The sequence below is a fragment of the Condylura cristata genome, unplaced genomic scaffold (genome assembly GCF_000260355.1).
Source record: "Condylura cristata isolate star-nosed mole 26May11 unplaced genomic scaffold, ConCri1.0 scaffold00027, whole genome shotgun sequence".
Lineage (NCBI taxonomy): Eukaryota > Metazoa > Chordata > Mammalia > Eulipotyphla > Talpidae > Condylura > Condylura cristata.
Window position 1 is genome coordinate 21356351 of NW_004567128.1, and position 26813 is coordinate 21383163.

A 26813-nucleotide genomic window follows, 5' to 3' on the forward strand; every position below is an offset into this window, starting at 1 on the left:
CTTTCTTTTCTTTCTTTCTTCTCTTTTATGTCAAATTGATTGATTTGTGTTCATTTACAAAACTATACAATTTAAGGAGTACAACTTCACACTCGACATGTGCACATACTTCACTAACTCCACTGTAGTTCAGTGCCAATAGCCTGTCAGCTTCCTTTGAATGAACTCTCTTCTCCCACACCTCAAGTCCCCGCCATAATTTTCACAGTCTAAGAGTTATTTTGTTGTGTTTTGTCACTTTGTTTTCTTTGGGTATTTATATTCCACAGACAAGGGAAACTATCCAGTAATTGTCCTTCACTTTTCAACTGATTTCACACACAGCATAATCACTTCAAGATCTATCTACTTTGTCCCCCCAAAGCATTATTTCACTTTTTTAATAGCTGAATAGTATTTCATTGAGTATATATTTTATAGTTTCTTTATTCAGTCATCTGTCAATGAGCATTTAGTTTGATTCCATGTCTTGGCTATTGTGAATAATGCCGCTATGAACATGGGATACATGTTTTTTGTATTAGTGTTTTTGTATTCTTCAGATAAATACTTAGAAGCGGAATTGTTGCATCATCTGGTGTTTCCATTTTTAGTTTTTAAGGACCTCCGTACCATTTCCTGTATACCATATTGTTTTGTCCCAACTTCTGTGACGGGCCGCAAGAAAGGAAGGCGGGAGGCAGAAAGGCTGAGCAAGCAGAATTTGTTGCTCCCGGACAGCAGCTGAGACGGAGCCCCTAGAGTGGGGTCTGCAGCTACTGCCCACTCAATAAGGGGGAAGGGTCTCTTATATAGATTCTAGGTTCACATTCCAAAGGGGTGACTCATCGCTGTGCCCCCTGATGCTAGGCCCAGTTCCTCCCACCTGTATCTCCCGGGATGCTAGGCCCAATTATCAAACTTGGATGTGAGTCCCTGTTGGTTATCATCTTCAGCTAGTCCCATCCCGGATGCAAGGTCAGTTTATTACCACTTTATCAAGCTTGGATGCAAGGCTCAATTCTTTACCATCCTAATTCAGTCCTTGTCAGTAAATCTTGGGTGACTCCCAACACATATATGTTCCAGTTTATATCTCCACTAGCAGTGATGACAGTTCCTTTTTCTCTACTCCGTCACCAATACTTCTTCCCAAACATTTTGATACAGGCCTTTCTCACAGGTGTGAGGTGATAACTCACTGTGATTTTCATTTTTCATTTCCTCATAATAAGCGATGCTCAACATTTTCTTTATGTGTTTGTGGGTCATCTATGTGTCCTCTTTGGAGAAGAGTCTATTTAGGTTTTTCACCAGTTTTTTTTAATTTATTTATTTATGCGTACAGAACTGGGGTACAGGCCAGAGGTGCAGGGGCAGCGAGAGGCTTCACCAGAGACCGAGTGGGCAGCAGAACAGGCAGATCTACGAAGCACACTGCTGAGGAGAGCAGCGGGAGGGTCAGGAGAGGTCTGCTGCACCATGTGGTCACCTCCGGGGTGGGGATTGAGCTCATGCTGCAGTGGCTTTAGCTTCTGAGTTCTGTGCTTTAACCCGCTGCACCACCAGGGAGGGCCCTTCACCCAGTTTTTGACAGGTTTGTTTGCTGTTGTTGTTGATTTATATCAGTTCTTCATGTATTATTTCAATTAACCCTTTATTGGACACATGATATGCAGATATCTCCTCATAGTCCTAGGGTTTCCTTTTTGTCTTTGTGGTGGTTTCTTAAATTTATAGAAGCTGGTTACTTTGGTGCATTCCTACTTATTCATTTTTGGTTTTGTTTCATTTGCCAATAGAGTTGAGTCCCCAAGTATATCCCAAGGTTGAAGTGCAAGTTGTATCACTTATGCTTTCTTCTATATATTTTATGTTTTCAAGGCCTTATATCTAAGTTTTAATCCAGTTTGAATCAACTTGTGTGTATGGAATTAAAGAATGATCTAGCTTCTTTTATGTGCATGTGACTATTCATTTTACAACAACATTTGTTGAAGTAGTGTTCCTTTTTTCCATTGTCTGATCATGGCTTTTTTGTCATAGATTAACTGTCCATATATGTATTAGTTTATTTCTTGCCTCTATTCTATTCCATTGATCTGTGTTTCTGCTTTTGTTCCTATAACATATTGCTTTGGTTACTATTGCTTTGTGATATAGTTTGAAATCAGGGAGTGTGATCTCTGTTTTGGGAGTCTTTTGTGATTCCATACAATTTTTTTTAGAAATTGTTTTTTAAAGATTTTATTTATTTATGCTACAAAACTGGGCTATAGGCCAGAGATGTGGAGAGTGAGAGGATTCACCAGAGACAGAGTGGGGAACAGAACAGTAAGATCTACTGAAATTCACTGCTGAGGGGAGCAGGAGTGGGTCAGGAGTGGTCTGCCACGCCATGTGGGTCAACTCCCTGGCGGGGGATCAAAATCATGCTGCAGTGGCTTCAGAGAGCTTCATAATGAGGTGCTTGAGCCCGTTGCGCCACCAGGGAGAGCCCGGTTTCATACAAATTTTAACAATTGTTTGTTCGATTTCTTTGACAAAAGTTATTGGGGTTTTAATAGGTATTGAGGTTGAATTCGTAAATTGCTTTCAGAAATATGGTCATTTTAACAATGCTTATTCTTCCAAACCATGAACATGGGATACCTATCCATTTTTTTTTTGTCGTCTTTTATTTCCTTTGACAGTGTCTAACAGCTTTCCATGTATAAGTTCTTCACCTCCTTTGTTAAGTTTACTCCTGGGTGTTTCATCCCTTCATATGTGATTCTCTTTCCTCTCATTCTCTCATTCACTGTTTGCATACAGAATCAACCTCAGTTCTTGTAACTATTGCCATCTTACATAATACAGGGATGTTGAGATGGTTCCAGGTACTAGCTTAATTTCATTTTCTTCTGTGTCTTCTTGTGGCAGATTGCCACATATCTATATATGCCATCCTACATCTTATAATGTAAAATTCTTATCCATTTTCAAGGAAGGGGAATTGCACCCCCTTTCTTTGAATCTGGACAGAACTATGATTATGGTACAAGTGATGCTGTATGAACTTTAAGGCCATAAGGTCACAATAGAGCTTCTGCCTTCTCCTACTAGGATGTTCACCTTGGGAACCCAGCTACTATGCTGTGAAGAAGTCCATGTCCCCTGGAAGGGTCACGTGTGGGGTGATATCCCCATCCAGCTCCTAGCCTATAGCCAAGATCAAGTGCAAGACATATAAGTGATGCTTTATGTGACTCCAGTCCCAGTTTTTCAGCTGCCCCAGTTAATGCCATGTGAAGCAGAGAAAAGCTGTCCCCACTGAGCTGTGCCCAGATTGCAGATCAGTGAGCAAAATTAATGTCATTATTTTAAGCCACTAAGTTGGTGGAATTTTTTTCTATTGCATAGCAGTAGATAATCAGAGCACTGATCAGCCTGCACTTTCATTTTTACTCATCTTTATTCTCCAAATGGGGAGCACAAAAGTCTCACTGTTGCTGATAATCTCCTCAACATCTAGGATGTCGCCCTAATACAGGGAATCAAGAGTCTAAGCATGTGCATTCTCTGCCCCCTCCCATGTTCCCAGCCTCCATTCTGGCTGGAAGGGGCAGATGTTTCTTTTCCTCATAGCAAAGGCTCTTCCTTTGTTTGAAAAGTACCTGCTTTTCCCTTTCCTAGAGACTGTAACAGCAGATGGCGTGCTGGGAAGGACATCGTTGTACCCATAAAAGAAACCCCCAAAATATTTAACCCATTAACAAGAATTCAAATCAGCTATTGACCTTCTTACAGAATTTTCATATGATGGACACCATCACAGGAGTATAGCATGCTGTGGCGAACAGAGGAGAAAGACTAAACCGGCTTGACTTTATGTAAGAGGGATTCTAGATGTTATTGACACTTTGTATAATAACAGATAGCGTATAGATATAGAATCCCAGATGCACAAAATGCCTTAATCTTATTGCTCAACTCAGATCTATTTATAAGATTTTCTCCACATGCAGAGGGAATACTTTTTCACTTTTCATTCTATTTCCATATGGTTAATTCTCTTCACCTGCAGGAAGTCCAGTTATACAGAGGCTCCTCCCTCGAATGAAATCCACAGTAATTTTATCTTTCCTGACAACTAGAGCATCCTCACAGTGAGTTGTCCTTTCACATTTATAAGGATGTGGATTTATCCATAATCAACCCCATTTTCATTGTCTCATTCATGTTCTTTATCATTATAATAGCTAATAATGCTATGCTTTAGAATTGGCAAAAAGCTTCAGTATTAGCATAGTAAATGCTTATTGGTGTACCTGCCCAGCCCCTGTTCTCTAAGAACTGTCCACCTCATGCACAGGGCTTGCTTCTGACACTCAGCAGCCATGTTTCTTTCACATGGCTCTTTTCTTCATGACCGTAGCTAACTTGCTCATGAGCAGACATGTGATTAAAAACTGTGCTGGGGGGAGCCCTCCCTCCCTGGTGGCGCAGCGGGTTAAAGCACAGCACTAAGAAGCTTAAGCCACTTCCGCATGAGTTCGATTCCCACCTGTCCCAGAGGAGGTCCACATGGCTCGGCAGACCTCTCCTGACCCGCCCGCTGCTCCCCTCAGCAGTGTACTTCGTCGATCTGCCTGTTCTGCTCCCCTCTCTGTCTGGTGAACCCTCTCACCCTCTGCATCTCTGGCCTGTACCCCAGTTCCATATGAATAAATAAATCTTTAAAAAAAAAAAACTGAGCTGGGGTTTCTTTCCGCTAAATATGAATGGAGGTATTTAGAAGCTGGAAATTGTTGAGTTACATCATGGCAGAGTTCTGGTGGGAAGTTTTATGGTAATGAGCTCTGATGTCTAGAGATCATTGCTAGGGAACTGAATTGTGACCCTAATGACTACTCAAACTGTAGGTAGAATTTCCTCTCACGATTCATATGATAATAGATGTGATGATCAAGTTCATGGGTTGCCAAGTGACCTGTCTGACTTAGCTCAGATTCTCCTGAAGTAGATCTAAGACAAGGATTTGAGTTTAAGTTTATTTGAGAAAGTCCCAATAAGGGTTCTCTAAAGAAATAGACCCAGTAGTGGGTGGGTGTGTCTGAGAGAGAAATATGGATGAAAAGAATGACTTACACAATTTTGGGGACTGGGGATCTGAAATCTGCAGAGCAGGCTGCCAGATTAGGGACCTAGGGATCAGTTGATGTTGTAGCTCAAGTCTGAAGACAGTGTGGAAGTAGAATTCCTTGTTGTTCACAATGAGGAAGTGGAAAAGGTCAGTCTTTCTTCACTTAAGACTTTTAACTGACTGGAGCAGGCCCAATTCCACTATGGTAGGCAATCTGCTTTACTCTAAATCTACTGACTTAAATATTAATTACATATAAAAAATACCTTCACAACAGCATCTAGACTGGCCTTTAACCAAACACTGGATACTATGGCCTAGCCAAATTTACATATATTATTAACCATCACTAAAGTGAGAAAAGGAAGGGAAAACAGCCAATAAAAGGTACATTATCAACCCAGTTATCACTATGGGCACCCGGAATATCATCCCAGTTGTATTGGGATAAGAGAGTGCAAAAAATGCATCACAGAGTTGTTCTGTCCAAGGGGTGAGAGAGCTGAGGTATTTATCTACCCTCTGGGGAATCAGGCATTACCTCTGCAAGTCTCTGAACCTGCTGCATGCTCAGGCAAAGTGGTTCCATCAGTCAGAGAAAACCCACAGGTGACAAGACACCAGTGGAAGCAATTGGGTATCAGGCTGACAAGTACATGATGGGTAAATGCTAAAGAGACATAGGTGGGAAATCCATAACATCTCCTACATAACCTTAATCCTGGACAGTGATCATCTTTGTGGTTTAAAGGATAATAGAAAGACAAGGACCCATCTCCATCTTTCAATTGAAGATATGTTTCTCTGCAGTCAACCTCTTTCATCCCAAGATCCCATAGACCTGTACAGTTTAGCTGAGTGAGATGGTGGCATGAAAGGAGATGAGTTGTTATGGTCTACAAGTACACATATATCCCTTGGCCTACACTCAGTACTTTTTTCTGAGCTCATTCAAAATACAAGTTGAGAGACAGGATAGAATTATGCTTAATACTGCTAAATGTCTATCTTCTATGCATTGCTTACTCTCATAGAACCATATTGTTTTGAGAGGTATGATCTACCTAGTGAAACTGTTTACTCTCAGACTCCCTTGCAGCTATGTACAGACAAGTGACTCAGTTTGGGCCAATGAGATGTAGGTCAAAGTTATTGAGTAGGATTCTCAGGAAAGATGTTCTGTTGTTGTTATTCCTTTCTTAAGAGGAAAAATATAGCAGGTCTGAATACTTTCATTTGTCTTCTTGCTCATCTTCTGACTTCCTGCCTGGAACATGGTCACAAGTTGGGTGGTGAAAGAGCCATCTTGTCACCATGTGAAGCTGACAGAACAAGAAGTGAGAAGCAGTTTATAACACTGGTCATTTTCTGAAACAAATGCACCAGTCATAATCTGCCTATTTTAAGACTTTTTGCTATAGAAGAAAAGTAAAGGCCTTTGTGCATAAGTCACTGAACTATGTTGAACTGAGCATTTCCCCAAATAGATTTTCTCCCCTATATTTCTGGTCTTTGCTTCCAGACTGAATAGATTCCTATGTTTTTTGAAAGTCTTAAGGGAAAAACAATGATGAGATGCATGCTGTACATCTGAAATGGGGCACTATTTCAGTGTGAGTCTGGGTTGAGACCAGCCCATCACCACTGGGTGGGGGAAGCATCATAGGTGCTAATGACACAGGCCCCAAAGCATCTACTAAGTGTATAAAGAGCCTGACCCCTTTTAAGCATCAAAATGGTGACATTAGAAAGGTGAGTCTATCAAGTGTTGCTGAAGTTGTGGGGAGGACACCCTCAGGCATGGCTAACGGGGAAGTGAAGTGCCCCAGCTCTTCTGAAACATGATCTGGTTTGGCTTACTAAAATTGAGTTGGCACATGCACTGTGATCTAGTGACCCCCTCTCCTGGCATAGAATCCAGAGGAATTGCCCCAGCACAGATCCAGAGGGACATTTTTCCAATACTGTTGACAACTGTGCTATTGTTGGGGAAAACTGAGAGGAGAGCTGAACACAACCTGGGTATCCACCCTTAGGGGGATGGGAAAGAAAATAAGATGTGTGTACATTATGAAATACCACACAACAGTAGGCAATGACATATCAAATCAATTTATAGCAACAGTGATAAACATTCATGACATGTTGAAGGGGAAAAAAAGGGAAGAATATGAATAAGATTATAGCTTAAGGCTGGCCAAGTAAACTAAAAACCCACTAACAAAAATGCATTCCCTATTTTACATAGATGCATGCACACATATGCATGCACCATGCACATAAGGACACCTACCAAGCACACACAGGAAGGAGGCCTGCAGATGGGAGGAGAACAAAGGTGAGGATTGGCGATGACAGGGAAGGGTCGGGAATCAGGCACTAGTGGGACCAACATATCCCCGAGGTCACTGTGTGCTGTGAGTGGAGAAGTATGATTACTGCCAGTAGCCGAAGGTCTACATAAAAAATTAAGTAAGTAAAGTATCTAGAACACAGCAGGTGCTTAATAAATGTTTGCTAAGAATGTCATCACAGAGACTTGAATGATTTCCACACAGACGAAAGCTGGTAATCTCCCTAAGAAAATAGAAGAAAAGGACCAGCAATGGGTCTCTCCACCCCATGCCTCATCTCTGGGGATGAGACAGTCTGAATAATACTGCAGCATTGGCTCCTCAGGAGGATCTGTCAATTTCAGTGGGAAACACATCATCTTTTTATTTTCACTAATCTCTGACTGCACTTTGGCAAGTCTATAATTGGCTTAGTAATATCTCTGAGTTTATCATCAAGAGAAATCATAGGTATTTTTACACTATCCATAGTTGGTGCAGGTATCTTGAATGTGCACAGCACTACTGGGAAATGATGGTAGTTATTAGACTTGCACTAGATCATATTTAATGCATTAAAAATGTGCATTTAGCACATATCCTTTTTTATATTTTACAACTATATTCAACATAATTGGTTTCCATTGTGATTCCCTGGATTTTAGTTTATGTACTTAAAGGCATTATTCTGAGAAAAAAGTTCATAGTCTTGCCCAGATGTGAAAGAACCTATGGTCTAGCAAAGCTTTAGATCCCCTGAATGGGTTTTATCATGCCATCCCAAGTCTGTGGATTCATGAGAAAATGCTCAATTCAGACTTTTCCTGGTGCCATCCTCACCAGACATGATTGGGTTCAAGGGAAGCTTCCGGTCTGTGATGTCATCCAACTGGGGTGGGCGCCAGAGTGGGAACAGGGGAGGTAAAGAGCAACGGGAAAGTAGGAGGAGAGAGAACAAGGGAGAAGAAAGAAATGGGCAGATCATTCCCCAGCTTCTTCACATCACTAAATTGAACTTTACTTTTAATAAAAGTATTATTAAATAGAAATGGTGTGCTCATTATTTTGCATGTCAGTGATATTCAGAGACATGGTCCCAGTAATTATTGGAGCTGGACAAGGCCAGCGTGCTCTATTTCTCTGAATGCAGTTGAACCTGCATCTCTCCTTCCAGAGCTTTCCCTGGCTATTAGGGACACACAGAAGTCTACTCTCTCCTTCCCCTTGCTTCCCTAGAACCAGCAGGTGCCCTTAATTGGACCCAGAGTTCTCACATTGGTCACAGGGTCTCTTGTTTTGGTGTGGAGACATATGGGCAATGTTTGCATCTGCAGGCATCCCGAACAGCGAGGGGCTGCCTTCTTTGTACCCATCACAGCTATTCAGGCTGCTTACGTGCCTCCACCCCCGACACAGACCCTGACACAGGATTCACACACAACCAACTAGCATAGATGGGGAATGCAGAAAGACTGGTGGAGACTGGGGGGGCTACATGGGTAATGGGGGTGATGAATCCAGCTGCCATAGTGGGCAGATGCATCTCTGAGTCCTGAGGATTCCACCCAAGGGGCAAGTTGGCTGGGGAACTTACACACCAGCCCTCAGATTCTTTGTTTGAAGGATGCACAGATGTCTCACTTCCTCAGTATTTTCCACTTAGACAGAAAAAGCAGTCTTGTAGTTCCGAGCAAACTCCTGGGCACAGGGCTGCAGGTACTGGCTCTTAGGGAGTGGGGGGAAGGGAACCCAATAAATCAGGGCAGTAAAGGGGAGATGAAGGGACCCTTTGGTCTCTGCTATGGGCCCTCGAGGTAAGGATCTCTCCTCTCCCTTATTCAGTTTCCCCATGCAAGAGGCGAGGACTCTCCAAAGGTGGCAAACTGAAGGCCTGTCGGACAAGGTTGCTGGGCATGTTTTGTTTGGCCCACATGACTTTTAAAATTGTTCTAATTAAACCAATTTAAAATTAGGAGGCTTCCCATGAAAGCATGACCATTTATTTTGTCTAGGAAAATCATTTTGGCAACACTAGACCCCAAACTAGATGACCCAATACCATATGGCTCTAGAAATCTAGACTTTTTTTCTTTCCTGCCCAAAGTCAAATGCTTTAAGGGGAAACTCCTGCAGCTTGTCAGCTAATTCTCTACCATCCCCTTTTTTGAAAATGCTTTGTTTGTTTCCTTTGTAGAGGACAATGAAACTCTCCTCCTTTTTACATAGTGGGAGGGTGGAGAATTGGGGTAAAGCCTCAGATAGCCCCAGGCTGCCCTGCCAGGACTTAGAGCCAAGGGACTTGAGCTTCAGCTGGGCAGGCCGGCTGCTGCAGGGAAGACGCCACCATCTGTGCCCAGAGTTGGTGACGGAGCCATGTCCACAGTCACAACTGCCCCCAAACTCAAGCCTAGGGACATTTTACAACTCAGGAGCAGCTCTGGCCCGTGCCTGATAGGGACCCCGAAATCTTCCTCTCTTTTCCACATTCTCCTTCAGTTCTTTGCATAAGAGATGAATCCTATGCTTCCAGCTCAAAGAATCTCTCCTCAGCTGCTGGGTCCCAGCCAACCCCCAGAGGCCACCAACTGTGCCATCAACAGAAGTGGAAGTTGAGGGCTCTCAGCCCTTCACTGCGCTGCCCTGGGAGTCCGCAGCTGATGACACGGGCTGGCCCCTGATTGCCAATCTAGATGGCGCTTTAAAACATCCCATCCCCGGTGATCCCCTTAAGCGCAGCTGTGATTAGTCTAGTCTCCTAGGCCTCCCAGAAAAAACCTCAGTGCCTGAATAATAATGGCAAAACCAGTCTCAAAGAGTGGAACGTCTGAATATGGGTCTATTTGAACTTTCATTCATTTCACGTGCATTAAATGAGGCCTGATGGGATGTCCGCAGAGCAGCTTGGTTTAATGAATAGATAAGAATTATCCACTGGGTCATGGTTTGTTTTGTTTGTTTGTTTAGAACAGACACAGGCACTGTTAAAATACTTTTCGAGTCTTTAGAAGCCATTTGAATTCTTGCCGGAGTTGGGAATTACCCTACCAAATGTGTCTGAGAAGAGACTCTGGCATCAGCTTGCTTGGGTTTTGAATCTGGACTCTAGCTGTGTGACCCTGGGCAAGTCTTAGCCTCTCTGTGCCTCCGCGCGCCCACCTGTGAAATGGAGAGAATAAGACCATCACAGGGTTGCTTTGAGGATTCAGTGAGACATCCATGGAAAGCGCTCCGGACTATCCTGCAGTTAGCTGAACTTTGTCAATGTGCTCTATTATTGAGGTGCTATTAGAAATGTTTTTTACAGGGATAATGCCAAGAGGAAGCTCCATTCTGGCTCTCCACGGTAAAGAGAAAGTCAATCCAAACTGCCAAAGAGTGTGGTCTGAACTGATGAGCTTCTCTCAGCATCTTGCCACCCTCCCGTTGTTTGTTGCAGAAGGTCTGAGAAGCAAGAACAGGATGTGTTCCCCTCACAAAAGCCTGACCTGGGCAGGCAGCGCTTCGGCCGGCTGCCAGCCTGGGCTAAAAGGAGGACAGGGGGCTGGCCATAGTGACACAAGGCCTCACGCAATGCCCCTGGACCCAAGAAACGTGTGCCTCCAGGTGGCCCCCCACACCTCCCTGCTCGCTCGTTCGCAGGTAGAGGTAAAATATCAGTATGCGATTTTTTTGTCACCTTGTGAAATTATGAGGCTCCATTCCCGTGTTGCTGGGTTACTCCTTGTAAGTTGAAACAGTTCCACATGCTGAATGACAACATATTTGCCGTGACCTGGGTAAATTAAAGCTATGCTTCCTGCCTAGGTAGACTTTGACGTGATTCGGTACATCTGCTTCTGATGAAGGGGACGCCTCAGTCAGTAAAGCAGGAAATAAAAAACGCACAGCCATCTCGACAGTTGGCTTCCCTCCCTCTTTCCCTCCCTCCTTCCCTCCCTCCCTCATCTGTCCCTCCTCCTCCTCCACCCCCTCTTCCTCACTTTCCTCAACTCTTATCTCTTCCTCCCTCCCTTCCTCAGCTCCCTCCTTCTTTCATTCCCTATTTCTTCTCTCCTCCTTTTCCCTCCCTCCCTCCTTCATCTCTTCCTTCCTTCCTCATTCTTTTTCACTCCCTTTCTTCTTTGATCTCCTCTACCCCCTCCTCCCTCCGTGCCTTCTCCCCCAGCTCCCTCCCTCTTTCCTTCTTTCTCTTCCATCCTTTCTCATTTCCCACTGCTTTTCCATTCTTTTCCTGTCATTTGTTTCCCTAAGAGGAGAAGCAGCAGTGCTGACTTGTCCTGCGCTCTTGGCCAGACCCGGCTCTCCGTGTGTACACAGCCTGAGCCCTGTGTCCAAACATTAGACGGAAATGTGATCAGGGCCTGGGCAGAGGAAGGGATTTGACAGGTCTTCAGCATCCCAAATCTCCAAGATGCAAAGGTAAAGTCAGGCTCTTTTCTTAAAGGTTAAAATCTCACATTTTAATTGCCTCACGTGGAGGCTGCTCTGAGCCGGGGCCTCAGTTGGCTTGGCAGCCCTCCCAGCTCTGTGAGGCTGGATTCCCCCACGGAGTGCCTCCCAGCCCCAAGCCCGCTCCATGAGAATTGGGGCAACAATAACAAACACCAAGGGCCTGGACAATAGTGAGTCTCTCTCGCGCGCGCGGGAGGGATCTCATTTCAGCCCCTTGTGTTTGTACCGAGTCAACGGTTGTTCCAGCTACCGTTGCCGGGTAACAAACCACTCTAAGATGTGGTGGCTTAAAACAACAATTATTACTGTCTCTTGGGCTCTGGGAGTTGACTGGACTCAGCTGGAAAGTTCTCAATTGGAGTCTCTCAAGCTGTCACAGCCAGATAGTAGCAGTAGAGTCCTCCAGAGGCTCGGCGAGGTTAGGGGTCTGTGATGGTGCACTCAGGAGGCCGGTGGCTGACAGGAGCCCAGCTGAGGCTGTCAACCTGAGCACCCATGCATGCCGTTTCCACGTGGCTTGGGTACCTCTCAACAAGGTGACTGGGGCCCAAGGGTGCCCAAGGTGACTGGGGTGAGAGGTGCCCGGGAGGCTGAACAACAGCTCAAGAAGAGATCTTGATTCAAGGAGAGATCTTGAACCAGCTAGAAGTGGTGTGGCTTTGATAACCAGCCTGGAAATCACATGGAACTGCTTCCTCCACGATCAAGCAGTCACAGTCACAGGACCCCCGATTCAAGGAAGGAAGGCACAGACCCTACCACACAGTGAGAAAGAGCCAAAGAATTTGGCAGATGTATTTTAAAAGTGCTACAGTGCTCAAAAGAAATCCATTCTTTTTTAACTGAGACATCGCAGTTGGGGCAGTTTCCCCAAAAGAGTCAAATAGATTTTCTCGATCAGCCTAAGTAGGTTTCTTGTCACTTTGGTATGGGAACTAGAAGCTAGAGGTCAAGCGAGGCCCCGCAAACCTCTGGAAGTCTATTACCACTACGGAATGCCGATTGTAAATAAATGATGAATGCATGAGTGAATAAGAACCCTTGCTTGGGGTTCAGAGCAGTGAGAACCCGAAGGCCAGGAGAAGCTTCTGCCCTTAATCCTTCCCAAAAAAGAGAAGAAATTCTCCCACCTCACGCTTCTGGCCCTTTTCCAAATTGAAGAAGCAATGACTGTTCACCTTTAAAGACCAAGGAAAATGTAGTTTGAGGGTCACAGTCTGTTCTAGTTTTATCAGTAAACACGTTCTCTCTAAAAATTTCATCTTCACTCTCAGAGTAAGGATGTCACCTACTTGTCTGTCGTGTGAGGTCTCTCCTCCCTGTTCTTGATATCCCAGGTTCCAAATCACAAGATAAATATTCCTGGTCCATGCTGTTACTCTTTAGAATGTAAAAGTAACTGTGGGGTCTTGTAAATTCTCCATATATGTTATAAATGGACTGTTTTCCCTTTGCTGACCTGTCTCATATGGTTTGGATTACTTGTCCAGCCCCAGAGCCCAGTGGGACATGAGATGATTTCTTTCGTGCCCAGACATCCCAATTACACTAACGTCTAAAACGCCAGCCTCTCTTTGCTACTAATATCAGCAACTGGAGAGAAAAGAAGATTTGTGGGCAGGAATGAATGGCATATTTTATTTCTCATCTTTCAGCTGACTTTAAGGGTACAGGTCACAAACCAGATATCCTGGTTATACATGTAGACTAAAATGGGTTAAAAAACAACTGGTCCTGTATTTCAATAGTTGGTGATTTCACACAAGACTGAAATTTTCAGCACCTGTTTAAAGATCAGATCTTAGCGGAATGGTGGCTGGTTCCTTTAGACAACAATAGTTAGCCACATCCCCCACCCATCTCTATTGCCCCAAATCCGAAAATGACTGTGGCTACCCATCAATACACATGATACACTAACTTTGTGCTTTTGTTTTAGTCAGAATAATATTTATCCTGGTGCCATGTCTTTGTCATAGTGGGAGAATAGAACATGAGGGCAAGAGTCCCGTATCCCACACAAAAGGGCATTTTTCATGGGTATAAAAAATTTCCTGTGATGTTTTTAATATTCACCAGAAAGGATCTGTGTTAACTGTTCTACCTCTCCCTGTCTCCCTCCTCTCCCTGTCTCTTTCCTTCTTCCCTTCCTATTCCCCTTCTTTTTTTTCTCTTCTCTCAGTCTTTTTCTTTCAGCAATAAGCAGAATAGGGAGAGATCAGATCAATTCTTGTTCATAAGACTTGTTCATAAGATTTCATTTTTAGTAATATGTTATTACTGAGTTTTCTGTTTCCTGCTGTTTGTCTTTTACATGACAGCCAGCAAAATAAACATTTGGAACCTCAAAACATTATCTTTGGGATAACAGACACATCAAAAGGCCTCCTGGACAAGTCTAAAGTGGTTTCCCAAATGATATGGATGATCTGCTCTCCCCAGGGAGAGGCCCTTGCCAGCCCGGCACTGGGCCCTGAAGGCTGTGTTTCTCTCCCAGGCCAAGAGAGGCAGCCATTGCAGAAGAGTCACTCTGACGCATTACTCCAAATGCAGCAAATTATGAGGCCAGGAGCGAGCAAGCCATTTCTTTTGACTGACAACTCGGCAATGTCTACCTTTGGCCTCCAACCCTCAGCTATGGTGTCCAGCCCCTTGGCCTCAGGGAAGCCTGTCTCATTGCCATGCTTAGCTTAGGACGTTGATGTTACACTCACCACTTCCAGCTCTCCTCTCCTGACTAATTCCAGAGGAAGTAGTTCTTTTTCTCTGCTGCCTCCTCACCAAGAAGTTTGGATACAATTCTACTGGTTCCTGTTGACAGTCCCCCCCACCCATGCAGTCATTTGGCCCTAATTCATCTACCACAACAGCCGCTTACAAATACCTGCATCCTCTTAGCACACACAGCACTCTTCAGAGGCTCTCCTTTGAGAGGGAGTCTCAGAGACAACTAAGTCCAGAGTAGTCTGAAGGACAGGGAGGGAAAGACCTAGAAGAGGGTCTGCATTAACACGGGGGAGACTCGCCCAGGTCTCCCTCTATGGGACTGTCCCTCCATGCCATTCACAAGTGAGCCCTGTGGGTCCCTGGTTAGAAGAGCACCCACCCTCCTGGGACCTGGAACCCCACAGCTGCACCCATCAGACATGACAAGGCAGACGAGTCAAGGAGGGGTGAGGGGGCTGCTTCCCTTGTCACCATGTCAAGAAAACAAATGTTTGGACAGCAAATTTCCCTTCAAGAATGTTCTGATTTTTGAAGGAAACATTTTCCTGAATCATTTCCTCAGGGGAAACCACTCAGTTATCTCAGAAAGGAAAATATTCCTCCTTCTGAGCTCAGTATGGCACTTTGACTCATAGTGGAGACATGCCTATGGAGTAATGACGCTGATTTTCTGACTCCTGCAAAAGCAATGTGTGTGTGTCTGTGTGCATGTGTGTGTTGTGTGTAGACACGTCTATCTGCATATGTGTGTGCAGATGTGGATCTGGAATTCCACGGATGCTCAGTATGTGTTTACGGTTATACACACGTGTGCAATGCCTGCCGGCACTTGTGCATGTGTCTGCACGCATGCACGTGCTTCTAGATGTGGGCTTTGGAGAGGCTTCTGCAGCCATATGCATGTGTGTTTTGTGGCTGTGCATGTATGTACAGCATGTGCGTGTGTCCATGTGAGTCTGCACTGGCCCCCACTCATTTCCCAGTACATGTCTACATGTCATGGCTGTGCGTGTGTGCACAGCATGTCAGTCTGATTTTGTACGTGCACATGCATACGTGACCATGGAGCCCAAAGACACAGGGAAGACCAGGCTTGCATCCCTCAAAATCTTCTGAAGGTGGACTTCCAGGGATGCTGTGAATTCTGCACAGCACCCTCCATCTCCGTGGCTGTTTCTGGGTCTGCCTCCCTTCTCTCTTCCTTCCTCTCCCCCTAGTTCCTTCCTCTTTACTCTCTTCTTCCCCCTTCTCTTTTCCCCTCCCTCTCTCCACTTCTTCCCCTGACACATTGGAAGGGGGTGTGGGAGGAAAGAGCGCACACAATCCGGCCTTACTGCTCCCTTCCAGATCCCCTCATCGAGTTCTCTCTCGAGGGCGGCGCTCACAGGATGTCCTCTCCTGTGGCAGATCTGTGGGGGGGGGGGAGGGCTGAGCACTAGCACCGCATTGTCCTGATGAGTGTGGGCAGCGACCCTCTGGCTGCCCCCCCAAACAGACAGCTTACCTGTTGTTGGACTCACTTGGTTCCGTCTTGCCACCCCAAGTGCTGAGAGCACAATCTTGCTGCCTCTCCTGCCCACTTGCCCTCACCTGCCATCGCAGGCGATTCTGCACCTTTCTCCCTGCTAGCTCCTCCAGGCAGAAAGTGGGCAGTGGGCCCTGCCCTCCTATGCCCTCAGTCTCTCGGGAAGTCCAGGGCCCTGTGTGAGCAGTCCACAGTTCTCTGCAGCTCCGGATTGCCCTTTGAGGAGAGTCTCCAGGTGCCACTCCTGGTAGGTTCTCACCACAGAGGTGAGTGCACCTCTAAGGACCTTGACTCAGCTGGTGGCAGGGGGTGCAGTGGGAGGTGGAATATAGAGCTCCCTCATGTTTCTAGGCAATCTCCTTCCACGGGCTGACAAGCCCGGGAGGCGGGTGTTTATAGGACAATTTTCCATTTGCACATCTCTCTAGAGAGCCAAAATTTCAAGGCCAAGGCGAATATGGTGGTCGATAGTGCAGGCTAGGGGACAGAGTGTCTGGGTTCATGTCTGGCTCTGGCCCTTCTCAACTGTGCACCCCTGGGCAAGTGACTCCACCTGTCTGTGTCTCCTTTAACACAGTGCAAGTGAGGACCTTCCTCATAGGCTGGGACTGAATGAGTCAGTAGGTTGAATGAGTCACTAGAGGGCTGGGGCACGTGGTGCCTGCTGCAATGATGCGCTCAACACGTGACAGCCCCATGTGCCTCTTCCGCTCCAGTACAACCCAAAGAGCTGAGCACATTTAAGCCCAGCAGTTTGCCATGATGAAGAAATTGAACATTTGGGGATGTCCATGTCTCAGCCCAACTTGAACTGACATTTGAGACCCTCAGTCGAGGAGACATGGTCACATCATTCTTCTCTTAATCTTTTAGCTATCCCTTATTAGGGAGCCTGACTCTCCTCTGGTCATGGCCACGACACTCAGCTACTCGTCATCTCCCCGCTGACCTGGCCACCGTCACCATTAGGCCCACCTTCCCCACCTGTGTCAGTCATGGGAGAATACCACTCAGGCCTCCCACCAGTGGAGAATATACTGGAAGGAATGTCGTTAGCTCCCAGCTGCTTGCACCGTCAAGACCTTCCTCTGCTTCCCTGCTGAGACCACACTTCTCCCAACCCCCATGACTGGGTATGGCAGGGGTCCCAAACTGGGCCATCCTGTCCCCACATGGGTTGTATCTGATGGACAATCTGCTGTGGGGCTCCCCGTTGGTGTGGCGCAGACTTTCTCAGAGATGGTCTGCACGTAAGGCTCTCCATACCCGTGCTTGTTCCTTCCCTCTCCTTTCTCAGGGGTCAGGCCAGCATCTTGGCCCTCAGGCCAGCAACTCGACCCTCAGGCCAGCATCTTGGCCTCAGGCCAGCATCTCCGCCTTCACCTCTCTTCCTGCTCCCTCCACTTGACCCTTCCAGGCATCTCATTTCCTGATATTTGCTTCCCTGATGGCCTGAACAGACAGACTCAGCCACCAAGATTCACCTCAAACTTCCCTTTCTGGGGGCACTGGAGACCTGCTTCCCCACACTCTAAGATCCTTCTCCGGGTCCCCAGACCACTGTGGAGCCAGGAACTCCTCAGCCGTTCTATTCTGCTATGCTCACTCACTTCCTGTCTGGCTCACCCAATAGCTGAGCTCCTCAAGGGAAAGACCCTATTTCATTAATCTCCGAATCCACCATGCATGAAATGATAAAATACAAGCACATAGTGGGCACTTGAGATTTATTGAAAGATTGAACAAATAGGATAGGAAGCCAAGCTGTAGAACCCATGAACAGGGAGCTAGTGGAATGCGAACATGGGAGAAATTCTGCAGAACCAAGAAAAGGAAAAAAAAAAAAAAGATTTAAAGGGCAATTTCCACAGAGTTCATAGCTTTCTAAAGCCTGAATTCTGACTTGACCATAATCCTAAAGCTTCACGAACCAAAATACATGCCAATCGGTCTACTAAAAATCCTTAGCTTTCCTTAATGAAGCTATAGCTCTTGCTTTAGAGTGAAAGTTGTTAAGATACCAGGACCTGCTTTAGAGCAATTTGGGGCCCATCTCTCCTGCAATTCAGAAGACCACTGCTTTAATCAAAGACTGCTTGCTGTCAGGAAATGGAGGTCTCCAGAACTGACTAAAAGGGGTGTGGAGTAAGGCAATGAGAATAGCCCAGAAGCCTCGGGGAACACAGTGGCAGCCTAGACTGGGAAGTTAGGGCTGGGGTCTCCTAGCCCATCAGGCCACAGGGCCATCTGCGCTTCTGCTGAGACAAGCTGCACACCACCTCCAGAGCAAGCGTGTCTAAGAACAGCTTTAGACGCCAAACTTGGGCCAACTGGCCATGTCTCCAGGCTCCTAGCTATGGCCAGTGTCAGGCTCGTGGCCTCAGGGAGAAAGCGGAGGGCTCCCGTGGCATGGATCCACCCCGTGTCCCTGCCTCACGTCCATGGAGCAGCCTAGAGAGACAGGAAGGCCCTGAATTTGTCTAGATCTCATTTCAGAGACACAGAGAGAGCGGAGTGTGAGGTTTGAACCTCGTTTTCCTCCAGAGCCCAGAGTTTCATCACTCGGCACCATCTCTGAACTCTTAGCACACCTGTTACCATATGTGACACTTTTTTTTAAGGCAGAACTTTCTCCCTCTTATTCAGCAAAGCCACAAACCCATAAAACATACTACATTTACTGTTTTAAGGAATTTTTTTCCTGTAATTCTCTAATAATAACAAAAATCATTCAAAGCTACTTTACCGTAGGGGGAAAAAAAAACATCTATGCATACACTTAGATCATTTAAGCCAAATGCCTTTTTAACAACATTTCTCAATTAAATATTCAGCAGTGATATTATTAAGTCTGAAGCATTTCATTCAGTTACAAAAAAAATCAGAGGTGAAGAATCGCAAGTGCGGAACGGAAGAAATGGAAAGGGAGATGCTCCAGCATCCAGGGCTGGTCCGAAAGGGCAGAACCAAGGGGCTCCGAGCCACATCTCTCCGGATTTGCCGGCATTTAACGAGATGCAAAATGTCAGCATGGAAAATGGCTCGTTGAATGCAAATATTAACAAGAGGGGAGGGTGGCAGTGTGTAAACGGAGCTCCAGCGGACCGACGCCTTCCTGACCCACCCCCGCCATCACTCTGAGGCAACAAGAGAACTTTCCCTTTTGCTGATTTTCAGCCTCTCTGCTGAGGCCAAAGTTGTGAGCATTTGCTTCTTGGGGGAAGGGGAGGCTGATGGAGGAACCACTCTCAAGATGGCTTTGTTTGCCTGGAGTGAGGTCAGCTTATTCTATCCTAACCCTGTCCTGACCCGTTCAGCTTATTCTGCTCCTTCCTCTAACCTCCCCCCAACTTACTCTACCTGGCCCTCCTCTCCTGTCCTCTAGCCTCACCCAGCCAGGGCACCCCACCCCACCTAATACTCCTTCTACGCATTCATAAGACCCTGGTACTTAATACTAATGTTAATTTCATCAAGAAGGCAGAAAAGTAAGAGCGAATTTTTCTTGTTGTCTCTTCACTCCACTAGGTTTTAATGGCAGTTCCAAACTGCACAGTTAGCTTTCTGTCCTTACTCTCTTGCAGAACCACCAATTGGTGGTCCCCACAAATGCTCTTGCTTTTTAAAGACTTGCCCTGAAAAGGGAAGCTCAAGTGTGAATTTGAATGGGTGATAGATGGAAACCTTAGAGATGCTCTTTCTAACACAACGAGACTTGGTGCCAGGGTTCAGGGTGAGTGATGCCTGCCTGCTCTCCTGTGAGGTGGCATATTGGTAAAACTGCCCGTGGAGGCATCAGACCCTCAGCTTGGCAGCTTCAGAAACTAGATTTCTTGGCCCCCTGTGAATAGATTGGCTGGCGCCTCCAGCTCAACAGAGACTTGAATCTACAGACCAGGGTGACTAATCAGACTAATGCAGAGTGATGCCAAACATTCCCATCAGCCTGCCGATCACATTCTCTGCTTATGAGCAAATGATGTGGGCAGCCACATTAGTTGACGGCAGCTGGGTGTTTAGAATGAGGCTGGCTTAATTGGTGCACTAAAGGGGCTGTTGAAGCAATGGTAGATGGTCCATTCACCAAGTTTGCTGGCAAAACTGATGAATAAGCCTGAGAAAGCAGGTAGACCAGAAGGCAGCTGGGAGGCAGACCCGAGCCAGCAAGAATACCAGCTTGCACCACCAACAGATGACTGATACCAGATGCACTGATATGTGGATGTTGCAGCCAAAAAAACCTTCCTGTTCCTGGCTCTAGATTCAAAGCTGGGACAGGTATATCTGACTAGCTGAGCCTAGAAGGGCATGGTGCACCAAGCAGGAAAGAAAAATGTCTTGGTTTGGGTTTCCCTGAGAGAAAATCTGGTAAGGATTTGGGTACAAGTGGTTTGCCCAGGAAGTGAGCCCAGGAAGTACCAGTAATGACGTAGGGGATTGAAAATGGAAGTGACAAGCCAATAAAACACAAATCACAGCTGTCCCAGACCAGGTCAGCACTGTGGGCAACTGAGACTCCTTCATGGGGTACTCTGGGAGGCAATACAGACCCTCTTGGAGCGGTTCTATCTTCAGGCTGAGGAAATGAGTTTGATCCACCAATTCTCATCGGCCATTGGTAGAGGGTGGTCTTAACTCTGATGGAGGAGAGAGGAGATGCCAACACCCTTGCCTGATCCGGCTGCCCGATGTGGGCTGCACACGTACCTACATTGGCACAGACCAGAGCTGTGAGTTCTGAGAGTCTATGCTTGGGCGCAACAGCATCAGCCGCAGCAGGTGCCATGCATTTTAGCTCCTCTGGTGACAGGGGTCTCTGCTCCCTACCTAGATTCAGAGAAAGGAGGTTCAGACGCTGGGCAGCCAAACTTATGGCAGCTTTCTCTGCATGGAGAATTCTTGCTTTATCTGCCAACTCTGCTTTCTTCCACCTCCTCTATTAACCACACTGCCCCCCACCCCTTCCCATGGTGGTTCCCCTGGGTGTGACCACCTTTTCACGTGGCCATAGAGCTCTGCTGATTAGTCCAGAGTGGCACCTGACCCAGGATGGGCCACATCAGGGCTCTTCTCTAAAGAGTTTTTCTAGAATAGAAAGGAGTCAACCTTTCTCAAGTAGCCCGACGTTGAAGTGGCAAAACTCTGAAGCTCTGATGGGCACATGGGAAGATCTCTGTGTTGAGGGTCATAGCTCTGAGGGAAGGAAAGCATCTTGGTGGCATCCACGCTTCTGCTACAGACACCCAAGTGTTTCCCTCCTTTTCCTTCTTTTCAACTTTCCTGGGAGGCTGTGTTTAGAACCAAAAGAATCCTATGACTAAGGAAAGCACAGAAATAGGAGGGAGTGGGGTGGCTACCGCTGGTGGGCTTCCTAGGAGCAGACCTGCAATGAGTTGACACGTGACATGCCAGAAGTTTCAGGAGCAGAGCTCATGGAGAGAAAGCCTGTGGGGGAGTGACAGAAGCCAGACTGCAGCCGAAGAACTCAGGCAGCCCTGCCCATAATGAGAGGCCTCGGTAATCCACGGGGCTCTGGAGCTGAGGTGGCCTTTTAGGGGCATCGCATGTTGGTTTGAGGGCCGAGGGCCCTGGGCCTGTGCATGATTGGATGATCTGTAACTGGACACAGCTACCCTGAGAAGGGGGCTGCCCTGGAAGAGACAACTTTTTCCTCTGAGGCAACCCCTGAAGTAGCTGAGGCCTTTCTACCAGAAACTCAGCAGCTGCGGAGTCATTCCTGGTGGCCTTAAGGGGACCCCACGTGGGACATATTCACATCCATGACAGTGATCTTAAGAAGCACTTCTCAGGGAGGCTTAAATGAGGACTCTCTTATCGCGGCAAGGATAGCTACCTGCGAGCGTCCTCCTCATTTAATTCTCTCTGAGCTTGGAACTGCATCCCTATTTTACAGATGGGGAAACTGGAGTTTAAAGATCAGGGAATCAGCTCAAGAGCACAGATCTTGACAACACACCTCCAAGGATGCAGCTGGAGCCTTGACTCTCTTCCGCGGGGCTGGGACTCGGGAGGGTCAAGGAAAGCACAGGAGCACACTCCCCGTCAAGGCTGATGCTACATTTTGGTGTCGCCAACATGAGCGCCTCACCGAAGCCCCGAGACCTGTTCTGCGCCATTGGGTGGAGGAAACATGCATGTTCAAGGACCTGAGTCACGACCTCTTTGGCGGCGTTGCTCCATGGATCCCACCAGCTCTGCCTCCAGTTCTCACCTTTCCGCAAATCTCCATGGCTGACCAGCATCTTTCTCTCTTTCTTCCCCACCCTCTCTCCTCTCTCTCTCCCTTCCCCTCTCCCTCCTCCTTGCCCCTTCTCCTCCCACCTCTGCTTCCACTTGCCCTCTCCTCCCCCTCCCCCTCCTCTCCCTCTCCCTCTCCTCGTCTCCTCCCCCTCTCTCCCTCACCCCTTCCTCCTCTCCCCGTCCCTTCTCCCTCCCCGCTCTCCCCCTCTCTCCCTTCCTCCCTCCATCTCTCTCTCTCTCTTTCTAACAGAGCTTAATACAAGGGGCTAGATAGATTCATTTAGCCTTTCCTAATTTCCAATCACATACCCAGGGCTGAGTGCCCCTGTTCACCTGAGGTTGACATTTTGGAGATCATTTGGCTGGTGAGGGCTTCGCCCCATAGGTAACAAATCAGACCTATTCTGTGCCCATAATGCCAGCTTAGCTGTGGGGTAGCCCTAAAGCTATTATTTGGTAGAGTGAAGGGGATTTCCCAATTGTCTCCATATATTCTAGTTCCTTCCTGCCCTTAAGGAATCCTTGGACCTCTCCCACGCCTTCAGCACATGGCATTGTAGTTGTCTCTGGGCCCTGTCTGCTCCAGGCTGGCATCATACCCACCCCGATAGACACGGTACTGTACTGTGGCCACTGCTCCCCTCCCTGGGTGCTCAAGAGATATCTCTCAAATGAAGATTAACCAACCCTCTCTAGGGCTTAGCTCAGGTGAATCCATTGTCCCAGCTGGAGTGAAAATCATGCCAGGCCTCCATCTGTTTTGAAATGATAGAAGGGCATTCCTACTCTTTGGGGAGAAACTGCAAGGATTTAATGAAATGTTTCTGCAGTTGAGGCTACGGATGATCTGTTGACACGGTCTAAAGGGTTGTAGGTTGTTTAATGCCTTTCTGTACCATCAATTCTGCACTTTGTACCGACTCAGCAAATTGGTATGAATTTAAGCTACTGACAAGAAGCTTGAAATAATGTGGCTTCTGCTGGTTTAAGAAAGAGAAGAACTTGTAAGTAGTCCTAACAAAGTCTGAGATCCCAACACCTGCAATCCAGTATGCCAAGGACTTGATCCAGGATGGACCGCAACGAGGAGTTTCCGGTCTCTGGAGGCCGAGGTCTGCAAGCCCACCACAGAGTCCCAGCACGGAGAGCATGTCTGCCACCTGCCCCAGTCTTCAACTTCTCCTCACACTAAGAACCCCCAGAGCGGCTGGGGGACACTGTTGCCAATGTTCCTCAGCTTCCTGCAGTGGCTCAAGTGGGTTTTGCAGTGAAGAGAGTTAACTGTGACTCTGGCTTGGCCATTTATTAGCCATGACCCAACAGCTCCAAAAGATGGTTCCATTGAGTGCCATCACACAGTAAGGGGTCAGTTAGCCATTGCTCTGAAGTTGGGGCCATGTAACAAGCAACCCCCAAACTCAGTGACATGCAATGAGTGGCATTTATTTTTCACTCACACGCCTGCAAATTGGCTCCATGTGTCTCATTCTGGGCTCCACAGTGGAGGGCAGTAGAATAGAAAAGCACAAAATGCAATGTCGCTGGAGGCCTAGACTTTTGAAACTGGCGCACTGTCATCTCGACCCTCATTCAGTTGGACGAAGTAAGTCACACAGCCAAGCCTCTCATCAGTGGGCCACGGGTTTTTACTCTTGTCATGCAGGCCTGGAGAAAGGGGGGTGAATTTTTGTTGTAATAAGTTAATCTATTGCAAGCTGCATGGGGAAATGTTCTCTGGTCACACAAGGTGGGGAAATGCTGTGCTGAAAAATAGTGGAAAAGAGTTAGTTAGGGTATGAGAGTTTGGGGACAGGTGACAACTTGTTTAAAAGGCAAACAGGAGCTTTCCCTGGTGGCGCAACAGGTTAAAGCTCTGCACTATGAAGCTCTCCGAAGCCACTGCAGCACGAGTTCGATCCCCAGCCCTGGAGGTGATCCACATGGCGCAGCAGACCTCTCCTGACCTGCCCGCTGCTCCCCTAAGCAGTGGAATTTGTCAATCTGCCTGTTCTATTCCCCACTCTGTCTCTGATGAATTCTCTCACCCATCACACCTCTAGACTGTACCCAGTTCTGCAAACATAAATAAATAAATCTTAAAAAAAAAAAAAAAGGCAAACAGTTCCCAAAAGCCTTTTGGCTACCTACGTCATTCTGAACATCCAGTTGGGAGCTACAGAATGTGATATTCTCTAACATTTTGTACTTTTGTTATGCCTCCAGTGTTCCACGGAACCCATTTTGGGAAGCAGCTGCTGTAGCTCACAAGCAAGTCACCTAACTTCTCTGAGCCCCAGATCCAGACAGTTTGAACAGGAATAACAGTGTCTGCCTAGGGGGATGGTCTGCGGATCCCAAGAAAGCAGGGCTGTGCAGCATGGCAGCGCATGGTAGAGTGCAGGAAGATGACCATGGACTTGTGTGTTTAGCCTCTCAGGAACCCCGGTTAGTCAGAAAGAGACCTCAGGGACAGAACAGTCCCTGGCCACTGGGGAGTCACACTCTGGACCAGGCAGGCGGTCCAGAGCTGGTGGTGGAATCAGCTCTAAAACAACATGGACGAGTACCCTGAATTCTAGTAGGGACACACAGCGAAGGCCTGACAGATAGGAGACTTTTGAGGGTTGACACGTAGGGTACAAGGTTCTGTGCTAGCAAGTCTTGAGAAACTCCAGGCCATCCTGGTAGAGCTACAGATGGGCCATGGTGTTTCCAGTGGGAAGACTCCAGTGGGACATCAGCCTAGAATGGCCCCTGGTCCTCACCCCGAGTAGGCACCAAGTCTTCTGGTCAGAGGAAGGAGTCCAGTTGGGAGCAGGGAATCACAGACATCATTACACCCTAGCCCTGGAGCACAGTCTGCATTTAGTAAGAAGCCTGCCTTTTTACCAAACCTTCCAGAAGATTGCGCCCTGTCACTTCTGTCTCAAGAACCCCCTCCAAACCACTGAGAGACCCGGTCCCCTTTGCCTCCATCTTTCCACAGCAAAACTGTCCTTTCCTGCGTTCCTGTGGCCTCCACAAACAATGAAGCACCAGAGTCATTAGCATAAGGACACAGAGGCAGGAAGAGAGTTCACAGATTTCCATTCTGCTCAGGTACAAGTAGGAAATTCTCCACGGAACGGCATGCTTCTCCTTAGTTACACATGTGGTTTTCATTTCGCTGGAAAAAAAAGAGTCCAGGTGCTATGCTCTGAAACCTCACCCCACCCCCACCTGGGCAGGCTCCCAACTGCCCAGGTCTGTAGAAGTGCCAGTGTTGCAGCCGACAGCTTCCAGCACCTTCCACAACAAGCACCGAATGTGAGAGACTGTTTTACACACTGGTTTTTCGTCCATCAAAACCACTCAGATTATTATTTGTTCTCTCAGAGTTGTTTCTCCTTTCTTTGCCTGTGGCTCTGATAAACAATAACTGAACAATATTTTCAGGCTCCCGCCCCCCCACCTTGCCACTTAAGGATTCTCACTCTAAAATCCTAGGAAACGTTCTCAGAGGCCTAGAGGGTGATGCCCCTAGGCCCAGCAATGACCCAGCAATGACTGCTTGGGTTTTCTTGCTGTTCTTCTGTTTAGCTTTCAGATATTTTTATTTATTTATTTAAAGATTTTTTAAAAAGATTTTTTTATTTATGCACACTTCGTCAATCTGGCTTTCAGATATTTTTAAAAGCATGCAGATATCGAATCATTTTCCTTTGGGAAAATACCTTGGGAGGGAAATGAAGTCCTGAAAATATGCAGATGCCTCCTTAAAATGCAAATCTCTCATTGTGGCAAGAAAATTATAATAGCGAGACCTTCCTCAAACTATCTGCTTGAAGGAAATATTATTTGAATGAAAAAGCAGGATAGCTGGGCAGTTCGGCTTCTTTGACGATGGGGAGGCGGTAGCTTGTTATTGTGTGGGGACGAGTCGTTCTCACAGGCAGAGCGGCTAAGGCCAGGTCTCAGATCCCAGCTTGGCCCCAAGACTCTGAGCAAGTTGCTTGATGTCTTGTGCCTCGATTTCCTCCTCTCTCCAATGTGGAAGCTAACATGTCCACCTCATAGGGTTATGAAGAGAGTTAATTGAATCAAGTGTCCTTCATCTCTTGCTGTTCTGCCCGGTATGAAGTAAGCACCAAGTTTCTGTGAACTAGAAATTCAGGAAGCGGGCTACGCTGCTCTCGTCATGTGCACCAACGCCCAAGCCTCGCTGGAAAGACAGGGGGCATGCATCTTTCTCTTGTCCTCACTGTCCTCACCCACCTCCCATTCTTGAGGTGCCTGCCTTCACACCAGCGCTGTCTTGTGCTGCCCTTTATGGATTCTGCACCCTTCGCTTGAAAGGGAAAGTGAAAATGAAAGAAAATATAATTCTAGGAAAGACAACTTTGAAGACTTGCACTTCAGTGCCACAGGGAAT